Source organism: Telopea speciosissima, chromosome 4, assembly GCF_018873765.1.
Source record: "Telopea speciosissima isolate NSW1024214 ecotype Mountain lineage chromosome 4, Tspe_v1, whole genome shotgun sequence".
NCBI lineage: Eukaryota > Viridiplantae > Streptophyta > Magnoliopsida > Proteales > Proteaceae > Telopea > Telopea speciosissima.
Genome location: NC_057919.1, coordinates 61449668 through 61458782, shown reverse-complemented (window position 1 = coordinate 61458782; position 9115 = coordinate 61449668). Strand labels below are relative to the sequence as shown.

The 9115-nt window shown below is 37.9% G+C and overlaps 1 long non-coding RNA gene across 1 annotated transcript; it reads left to right on the top strand.

The window, feature by feature from the left end:
* Window positions 1–8359: 8359 nt before the first annotated feature.
* Window positions 8360–8887, top strand: LOC122660079. Its single transcript, XR_006332615.1, has 3 exons — window positions 8360–8420; window positions 8554–8668; window positions 8762–8887. It is a non-coding gene; the product is annotated as an uncharacterized LOC122660079 (long non-coding RNA).
* Window positions 8888–9115: the final 228 nt, after the last annotated feature.

The following is a 9115-nucleotide window of genomic DNA, read 5'->3' as shown; positions in this document are numbered from 1 at the left end:
TTTTTTTTTGGGCATGGAGATGAAGTTTCTATCCCACGTGTCGATCTCTCTCCTTCTCAAAACAAGAGGTAGACGTGTCTTTTCATATGGAAAGGAGACAGATTAGAAATGTAAACAGATCGAATTTGGTTGGATAGTGGCATTATCATATTTGTATCCGTTTATATTCAGACGGATTCGGATAATATTCTATCGGTTTTTGGACAGACTTCGATAGTTTCTGGATAGTGATTTTTAGAATATGGATTCTCCTAAATGGATATGAATGCGAATCGAATATGAATTTTCGACTATCCGTTGACATCTTTACTGTTTTTATGATGAGTGTTAGGATTGAGACTTGAGAGTTCAACAACTACCCTTTCTTCTACTCTTCTTAGTCTTTGATTTTCTCACATAAATATGTGATTTCATGTATTACATTACATAAAACAATATATATACAAACTAATAGAAAATATAAAAAGAGAATCACATTATCTTAATTTATAAAATTAAAAAAAATAAGATAACAAAATCCAATAAGGTAATTAAAAGGATAGATGGGCACAAAGATATATTTTAGATATTTTATTACCGTCGTATTGCTAAACGAATTTGATAATAATCAATCGAATAGGGGGATTATCATATTCGTATCCGATTAGTTTCGGGCTGATTCAGATTTTTCTAAACAGATACGAACACGGATCGAATACGAATTTTCAAATATCCGTTGACATTAGACTCATGGGCACTCTCGAATAAAATTTTTTTTAAATATTTTTAAGGAAAAAGAACTTTCTCCAGAGTGTGACCTATGTCATTACTCCCATGAGTCAGTCTCTCTCCTACCCATATGGAAAAAACATCTCTTCCCATATTCTTATTCCTACCTCACCACAGTTTTTCTCTTCCTCTCACGTGTTCCATCCCTGACCTCAACAATACTACATCAAAATTAAAACAACCTCTCTCTCTCTCTCTCTCTTGAGTAGGAGACTTGAAGACCATCTGGGTCCCAATCGCCTTGTTTTCCCAGGTACAAGGGTTTAATTGACCACTCGGTTGAATCGGTTACAATTAAAATTGTTTCAACTAACACAATTCCTTAACTTTTTAATTTGATAATCCCATTACTTGTCTTCATTCGGCTCTGTTTGGTTGAAAAAAAATAATAAATTCAGTTTTCTTTGCATCAAAATCTTTTGGATTTAAAAGTAAAATAACAATTACATGTAAAACTGTAAAAAAATATCATTACTAAATATGATACGAAATTTTAAAAGTTTATACCATCATCTAGGTGTAATGGTTACAAAAATTTTCTTTTTTAGATTTGAAAATTTCATTTTCCTTTCAATCGAAAAAAGCATTCCTCCTTTTTTTTTTTGAAACCTTTAAATGTTTTCTACATACTTCGTCCATAATGCCATTTTTTTTTTGAGGGGGGGGGGGGGGTTAATTTTGGCTATACTTCATTGAAGGGTCCTAATTAATCACATTTTAACACAAAACCTGTCTTTAGGAAGCGATACAACAAAAAAGAACGAGCACATGCCTACTTCTTAGCTCGATGATATAAGAACAAGGGACTCCTAGACTATTGTATGAAGTCACCCAAGGTCTTAGAGTTAGTCGATGAGAGAATGTTTACAATATTCTCCTTCACATGTAATTCTTATTGCAATAAATGTTTCAGTGTCATCCTCCTTTGGATGATCGTAAACCAATATTTAATTACTATAGTACATCTAATAGTCTAATACCATGTTGAAATGTCTAACCCAAAAGCTTAAGCCCAAATGTATATTGTGAACCGTGAAAAGATCCAGATGACATCGGATCCAACTAATGCCCTTGCCAGTGATGCAAAATTTCTATATAAATGATAAATCAGGCAAGTAAGTCTAATAATTGTATTTACCAAAAAAAAAATAAATCTATCTAATAATTGTCCATGGAGATTGGAAGTACATCAACATCTCATTGGATCAATTAGGGCTTGGAGCTTGGAGGATGGAAGTTTATATATTTTTTACAATATGTATTGAAACCAAACTTTTAAGTGGTAATGGTGGCCCCTACAACAACCCTATGGGATGCCCAGCCGTATTCTGGGCCCTACTTCTGAGACTAGAGTTGGGCCCAATATGTGGCTGGGCAAATCAGTAAGCCAGAGGCCCAGAGCCACAATCCTATGGGATGCACAACCGATTTCTGGGCCCACTCCTAAGACTTGAGCTGGGCCCAATATACGGCTGGGCAAATCAATAGGCCATAGCATAGACGCTCCCGACAAGTAAGTGTCGGGAACGTACATGCACACGCATACACACAGACTATCCTTTTCGCCGAGCGGGTGTCGGTTCAGCGGCCCTATTTTTCAAGTGGAAACCAGTTGGGCTTTAATATAATCAAGGGATAAGTAGGCCCACCCTCCTTACTTGATGTGTTATGATCTAATTAAACTACGCAAAGGATCATAATGAAGGAAAGAAAATGGTGAATGAAATGCTAATCTTTTGACTATTTGGATCATTAATTTTTTTTTTAAAAAGAAAAATAAAATGAACATGTGGGAAAATTCTCTCTATTTAATTATACCCAAATAAAGCCAAAAAAGGGAAAAAGAAATCTCTCAAAGGATCCTACAATCATGTTGTTAGACACAATATTAAGCTTTAATCCAGATCTGATCTCATCATTTTCGTTGACTGTTTATGCTTTTGTTCCAGTGGGCAATTGTGATTAGAAGAATGAAGAAAGATAAGTGGCAACTAATCTCTGATGGGGAAAGGGGAAGAGGGATGACTTGGATAAATTAAATGTTATTAACAGGATTATTAATTGAAAAAAAAATAAGGGAAAAAGATTTCTGTCCGGGAGTGTGGCATACGCCAGCACTCCCATGAGTCTATCTGTCTCCTCCTCCATATGAAAAGATACCTCTACCCCCTTGTTTTAAGGAAGAGAGAGATAGACACATGGGAGTGCTGACGTAGGCCATACTCCCGTACAGAAAACTGCTTCCCAAAAAATAAATATAGAGATAGAAAATATGGATTATATCCACTAAGATTTGGAGTTTGGTGGAGAAGACTTGTAAATAATTGGTGCTCCTTTGAGAGAGACACTAAGAAAAATTGTCTTTCTTGCCACTAGGAAATGAGACATCCATATTTGAAATCATTAAATGTTTTGATACATGTGGTTTTTAGTGAAACACGTTCACTTCTCCCAACCATCCATTTGAAAGGTTTAAAAACCCGGAATTGGATACATCTCCATCAATGATGAATCGATTTGAAATCAATCAAAACCCTAGAAATTAGAATTGAAAGAGAAGCAAACATTTCTACACATCTGTGATATTTTTTATTGTTTTTTTTAATTTAAGAAATTTATAGATCTTATTATAAAAGGTAAGTTTCATTGATTTTTTTGTTATTTTACTGATTGAATATTAAAGAACATTTATAGCCGATTCCAAAATAAGTTGTAGGATGCAGGATTAATCGAAATCGGATCGGGTCGATCAATTCAAAATTGGAATTGATTCTGATCCAATTTTTAAAACCATGCTTGAGACAATGATACATGTATAGATGCCAAAATCATTTGCTTCTCTCTCATTTGAGGCCTTTCTTGAGGATGCTAACTTTTCTCTTCTCTCTTCTTTTTCTCAACTCTTTTCTTTAGGGGAGGGATCTCTCTCTCTCTCTCTCTTTTTTTCTCTCTGGTTGAGTTGGGCCAGGCTGGGCTGGGCCATGTTAACCCTGGTTGGACAGTGGGAGTTGAAACTCCCAACCATAATAGAGGAAATACTAGATCTGAGTTACAGAGTTACTACTTCAAACTACTCAACTAATTTTAGAAGGCAAAAATAGAAACAGTAAAGAGTTAAAATGATTTCTAAGTGTTTCTGATTCTATTTTTTCCAAACAGAATAGCAACATAAAATCAGAGTTCAAACACTGTGAAAAGACCATTTAAAATTTTTGTTGATCCTCACAATATGATATAGTCCATAAGCCTAATTGTAAGCCGATGTGGCATATGCCACGTCAGCATAAGGAGTAGCTGTTATTGTGCATAACAAAGTTGTCATGCCTTCATTTATCCAAAAAAAAAAGTTGGTTATGCCTTCCTCCATTTTAATAGTGGAGATATGCACAAACTCTACCTCTCTCCAATAACCGCCTTGATGGAAAGTCGTTATTCTGTAGAGAGATAAAAGGGGATTAGGGTCTCTAATTTCACTGAGGCTACTTCTGCACATTAGGAACTCTATCCATTTGAGTGAGTGTAGTAAGAGACTTAAGGAAAAACTAGAAGACCACTAAGCATTTTCGTCTTCATCGGTTCGTCTTCGCGGAGAACATAAAGCATCACAAACGATTGGACAGAGATGACGGACTTCGATCCGAATGGTGGAGGTAAGTTCTGCATACTCCACCACTTTTGATTTCAGACTTGTACTAATAACCTTAGTGGGGGACCTTGAGTATCTCTTATGTATGTCTTGAATTCTTGGACCCGTTTCGAAGAATTACCCGCTCCGATATTTTTTGGGACGATCCGAATAGAACTTTTTCTGAGATCAATAATAGTGATGGGATCTGGGCTTGGGCCGATTGCCCCTGCGGTACAACACGACCCGACCCTAGCCAATAGAGAAGTATTTATATTTTTTACTCGCTTTATTCTAAAGTGAGTGAGATTTGGAGTTTTCGTTTTAGGGTTTCAGGGAGAGAGCAGCAACGCTGTTTTGAGTGTTCTCCGATTTACATAGGGAAACAGCTTCGCCTTCGCCTATGGATGTAACACATCATAAACCACGTTAAATCTCTGTATTGTCTTGCTCTGTTTTTTGTTTCTTTTCATGTTTTGGTTGGTATTTGCTCTAACAGTATTTCCTCTCCGTACTCGGACATTTTCAACTTCCAAGAGGCTGACCTTATAGGGCTAGGAAACAATTTCTATTAAAAACCAAAGAAATTGCAAAGCCAAAAGAGTCCAAAAGCCAAGACAAAGGGAAATCATCTTCCCAGCTCTAAGAACCCCTTACCCAATTTTTTTGATGAAAGTGTAATCACACAAACCACAAACCACACACCCGATGTGGGACTAACCCCCTTACCCAATTGATGGTATGACCAAGGTCAAAAGTATTCTGGGCTGTTACAAATTTCATGGCAAAAAAATTGCCATGACACTAGAGTTCTATTTCCCTCTTACATGGAGTTCTTTATTATATTTTCGCTCTCCTGCTCTAAACATGAGAACCTCATGTGGATGACATCATTTTCTATTCATTATTTTTGTTGTCCTGTTGTGACCATGAGGGCTTCATATGGATGGTATCATTCTCTATAACACTATTTCAATGGCCATGTTACTTCAGTAATGATTTCTACAACATTGTAGAATATAAATGTAGGGATGTAAACGAATCGGATTTGGCTCGGATAGTGTTATATCCGCATCTGCATCCGATTAGCTTTCGGACGAATTCAGATAGTACCAAACGGATATGGATACGAATACAGATCAGATATTTTATCCGTTTACATGTGAATATAGCTTTTCGGATAACTATAGCCTATCCGTATTTGCATCCGTTTAGCTTTCGGATGGATTCGGATAGTGCTAAACGGATACGAACACGGATACGGAAACGGATTTCGGCTATTCATTTACATCCCTACATAAATGTGGTATTGATCATGTTTTGAAGGAAAAAAGCTCATCTAAATGGTTTGGCATTGAAATCTTATCAATGCAATCCATCTTATCAACTCAAACTCTTTGTTTCACCACACGTACCCTACATTATCCATTCATATCCAGTGTGAGACTATTTTTACAACTTTTCACGTGGAACCCAACACTCTACTATGAAAATTTGTAGGGGTTGAAGTTTTTCTAAACGATTGTCGCAATAAGATTGTATACATGGTTTTCCCAAGGTTTTATAACTCGGAATCAGGAAAGGAATCGGTCACAGAGGATTTCGATCCGAATCGATCTGAATCGGTAATTTCTCCAAAATCGATTCTCGGCCGATTTGGATCCAATCCGTTTCCGATTGAAGAAACAACGATTAAGAACGGTGGAAATCGGGATCGGTGAATCGACCGATTTGGAACCGATCCGATTCCCGATTTTTAAAACCATGGCCGTCTTCCTCCTCGACAGTCCACTGGTCTATCGCTTCGCCACTGCATCTCTTTCAAGTTTCAATGCTTCTCCATGGAAGTCGAAGGTCTCTGAGATCCATATTGCTTAACATCTCTTCATCTCTTCGTCTCTCCACCTCTGCAGCAGCGAGCACCGATAAATCTCATCCTCGCAAAGGCAGACAAGCCATTCGTCGCATCGTAAAGCTTCTCTCCACTGTTAAAAGCCCCCATCTCTACGACGCCCTTCAGTCCCTTGAAAGCTCTCCTCAAGCCCTCTCTTCCTCTCACGCTTCAACTCTAGTCGAGGCCATTTCTAATCCCCTCATATCCTTCGATTTTTACCGATTTCTGAGATCCTGTAGACCCACCTTCAAAGCTGAACCCATTCTCTTTTCCTCTTTGATAAAGTCTCAGCTTCAATCCATCAATCCTCAGCTCTTCAGGATACGATACTACTTCGATGAGATGAAGAAACATAAGGTTTCTCTCTCGCCCAATGATTTCTGTAGCTTCTTTGGGATTGTTCTTCCAAATTATATTGCGATTGCCGAGTTTTTCGTTCGGGAGCTATTGGAAGAAATCGAATTCGACGAGGGTGCTTACTGTTATGCGATATCTGTTTATGCCCAACATGGGTTGTTTAAAGAGGCGATTTTGGTTGCAGAGAGGGCCAGGGCACGAGGTCCGAACCCTAGCTTGGCGTTCTATTCGTGTTTGATGCATGTGTATGGCAAGAATGTGGATGCACGTTCGGCCATGAAGCTGTTCCTGGAGATGGAAGAGACAGGGGTTCTCGCTGGTGAAAGGATTTATAGGACATTGCTTGGGGTTCTTTGTAGAGTTGGGTGGGTGAAGCTCTGTAGGGTGATTCTTGAAGAGATGAGGAAGGTTGGGTACAGACCTGACAAGTGTTTGGCTATGGATCTCATGGGGAGATTTGTAGAGGAAGACAGTGTTTCTGAAGCTGTATCTCTTTTCAAAGAAGGGATTCTTAAGGACACACACAGTTTGGCTACTTTTGTGGAGGCTATGGTAGAGAAACGCAGGCCGGGAGTGGCTCTTGAACTTGTGAAGAACATGCGGCATTCTGGTTTTGATGTTAATGGTCATGTTTATGCATCACTGATCCGTGGCTGTGGGAAAATTGGGTTGGTTGATGAAGCCGAGAATATATTTGCTGAGATTAAATCTTCTGAGGGTATTGAGAACAGGGAATTGGTTTATTCATCTATGATTTATGTGTACTCAAAAGCAGAAACGAAGGCGTCTGCAGAGAAAATTTGGAATGAAATGGTAAGCTTGATGGGTTCTAGAGTAAGTGAAGAAGCATTGTTGTCGATGATGTCTTTGTATGGGGCACTAGGCCTGGTCGATGATGCAGTAAGAATGTTCAATTGGTGGAAGAACAGTGGTTGCTGTTTAAACATTGATGCTTATGTTGTTCTTGTATATGCATTGGTTAGGTCTGGCAAGCTGAGTCAAGCCAAAGACTATCTTTTAGAGATGAGAATGTCCAATATTCATCCAACAACTCAAATTTATTCAGCTTTGATGGAAGGTTACCTGCAAGTTGGGTTACTCAATCATGCCATCATGGTGTTCGACGAATATAAGATCTCTGGGTTGGAAGCAGATGAAGTGGTTGCCAGTAGCATTCTTAGGATCTTGATTCAAGCAGATCGAGTTTCAGAGCTCAAATATTACTTGGATAGATTCTTGAGACAGGGTATCAGGATTGCAAGAGATAAGGGAACTCTTCTATTGGAAATATGTAGAGATGATTTGTGTTTTAAAAAGATTTCCCATCTGATTCAGTAGAGAACTGACAATAGTTGAATTGAATAGAGGAATGTACAACCATTACTGGGATTGAAAATTGAAATAACACCTCTAAAGCATGAGAACCTGAAAAGCTCAAGAATAAATGGAGAAAATAGGTAAATTTGATCACCTTATTTTCATGTAATGCAGAAAGACTTAATACATGGAATAGAACTTGAGAAATCAATGGATATTCATGATATTGACCATTTCATTCCTTCAAGATTGGATCATGCAGTGAATGGATCTGGACATTGTATTGAAAGCCTTGCCCTGGAAAAGAATTCAAAGAAATTGATATTTTTTCTCCTCTTGGCAACCATTCTTTTGTGTAACAATAGAAACCATAAAAAAGAAATGAATATAACTCAATGGATTTTCATAGGGTCATGTGCAATTGGAATGGGACCAGTTCCTTGGGTTATGAAGCCTGAGGTAACTTCGAGATTATAAGAGCACAATAGCAACCATTCTTTTATGTAACAATAGAAACCATGAAAGAGAAATAAATATAACTTAATGGATTAATGGGGACAATGACATAGCTTTAACATTGTCATTGTCACAGATATTCCCATAAATGTGAAGGGAGTTGCCGGAAGTTATGTCACTCTTGTGTGCTGGGTTGGTGCTTGGGCTGTTTCTTACACTTCCAATTTTTTTCATGAACTGGAGCTTTTCAGGTGAATTACGTCTTCAATATCAGCAGAAAATATGTTTTCAAAATTCCAATCTTTAACAACACATTTCATGTTTGTTTGGTTTTCCCTTTTCAGGTACATTTTTTTTTCTATGCTGGAGTTTCTGCAATAACCGTTCTGTTTGTGACAAAGTTTGTACCAGAAACCAAGGGAAGAACTTTGGAAGAAATTCAAGCATCCATTAACTTTTAACTGAGGGGGGGGGGATTAATGGAGTCATGACTTTCATCCAACAACTCAAATTTATTCAGCTTTGATGGAAGGCTAAAAAAGGACCATAGTTGTCACGGCGTCACGGCGATCCAAGTCGGTGGAGGGGTGTCACGTCGATATATCGACATGTCGCCCACCATGGCGAGCATGTCGACCATGTTTTATTTTTTATTTTCTCTATTTTTAATGTGTTAATAGATGTATACTCGAGCCATG